The 1,450-nt window shown below is 46.5% G+C and overlaps 1 non-coding gene across 1 annotated transcript; it reads left to right on the top strand.

Annotated features, from left to right (window-relative positions):
• The first annotated feature begins 724 nt into the window (after positions 1-724).
• Positions 725-796, top strand: TRNAG-ACC (transfer RNA glycine (anticodon ACC)). The gene has a single exon. It is a non-coding gene; the product is annotated as a tRNA-Gly (tRNA).
• Positions 797-1,450: the final 654 nt, after the last annotated feature.

Here is a 1,450-nt window from a genome sequence, read left to right as displayed (position 1 = left end):
CGGCGTACCTTTCTAACCAAATCATCTCTTTGTTGACCTAGGCTCTTAACTGAGCTTGGGTTTAAAATAAACAAAATCTCTTTAGAGAGTGCAAAGCAAATTAAAAGGAAGCAGTCCAGGGTCGGATTTAATGAGTTTTTAAGAGCAGCTCTCCCAAGTGATGGACATGACATTAAACACAAATATGAGACAGCGTCTCTCTCGCCAGATTGGGTTAGCGTGACCACAGTGAATCTTCTGGAGACACTTACTTACGTTGGAGTAATGCAATTTGTTCCCCGTAACACTGACAAATCGGAGGGTACCTAGCAACAACGAAAAAGGAAGGAATGGCTGGAAGGACTGATTCAGGACTTCCTTTTTGGCAGGGGACAGCTATGTGCTGGTTAAGTAAGAGGGGGTAGATCAGATTGACTGATTCCCTGTCGGCTCTTAATTGCCCTTCTGCTTAGGGTTGCCAGTTCCAGGTTGGGAAATAGCTGGGGATTTTGGGGGTGGAGCCTGAGGAAAGTGGGGTTTGGGGAGGGCAGGGACATCAAAAGACTATACTGCCATAGAGTCCACTTTCCAAAGCGGCCATTTTCTCTAGGGGGACTGATGTCTGTCGCCTGGAGATCAGATGTAATAGTGGGAGATATCCAGCCACCGCCTGGAGGTTGGCAACCCTACTTTGCTCCCATCTTATTCCACGTCACAAAAATCTGTAAGGATTTTTGATTGGGGAGGGGCTGTGGCTCAGTGGTAGAGCATCTGCTTACCATGTAGAAGGCCCCAGGTTCAATCCCCGGCATCTCCAGTTAAAGGGACTAGGCAAGTAGGTGATGTGAAAGACCCTTTTCTGCCTGAGACCCTGGAGAGCTGCTGCCAGTCTGAGTAGACAATCCTGACTTTGATGGACCAAGGCTCTGATTCAGTATAAGGCAGCTTCATGTGTTCATGTGTAAGAGAAATCAGAGTAGGGTGATATGTATCTGTGTATCTGTGTGTGTGTAAGAGAGAGATGTTTAATTTTTAGTGTGTTTAATTTTAATTTGTTAGCTGCCTTGGTGGCCCTTATGAAGGCAGTAGAAACGGACAAGAGTCCAGTCGCACCTTAAAGACTAACAAAATTTCTGGCAGCGGATGAGCTCCCTTCTTCAGAGACAGCAAGAATGTGAGTCCATCTGTCCTTAAGTAGAGAAGAGTGAATTCAAACACCCAATGGAAACAGCACATAAATGTCAATAGCAGGTAAATGACATTAGCAGGCGTGACTGGATTAGGTGTGATATGCAGAGGGGTAGTAGGCGTGGAGAAATCAGCATTAGTAATGAGACAGGAATCTCAGGTCTCTATTCAGTCCAGCGTAGTGTAGTGGTTAAGAGCAGTGGTTTGGAGCTGTAGACTCTGATTCCCCACCCCTCCTCATGAAGCCAGCTGGGTGACCTTGGGCTAGTCTCAGTTCTCTCTG

Source organism: Euleptes europaea, chromosome 15 (genome assembly GCF_029931775.1).
Source record: "Euleptes europaea isolate rEulEur1 chromosome 15, rEulEur1.hap1, whole genome shotgun sequence".
NCBI classification, from domain to species: Eukaryota; Metazoa; Chordata; class Lepidosauria; order Squamata; family Sphaerodactylidae; genus Euleptes; species Euleptes europaea.
This window is presented reverse-complemented; position numbering and strand designations above follow the sequence as displayed.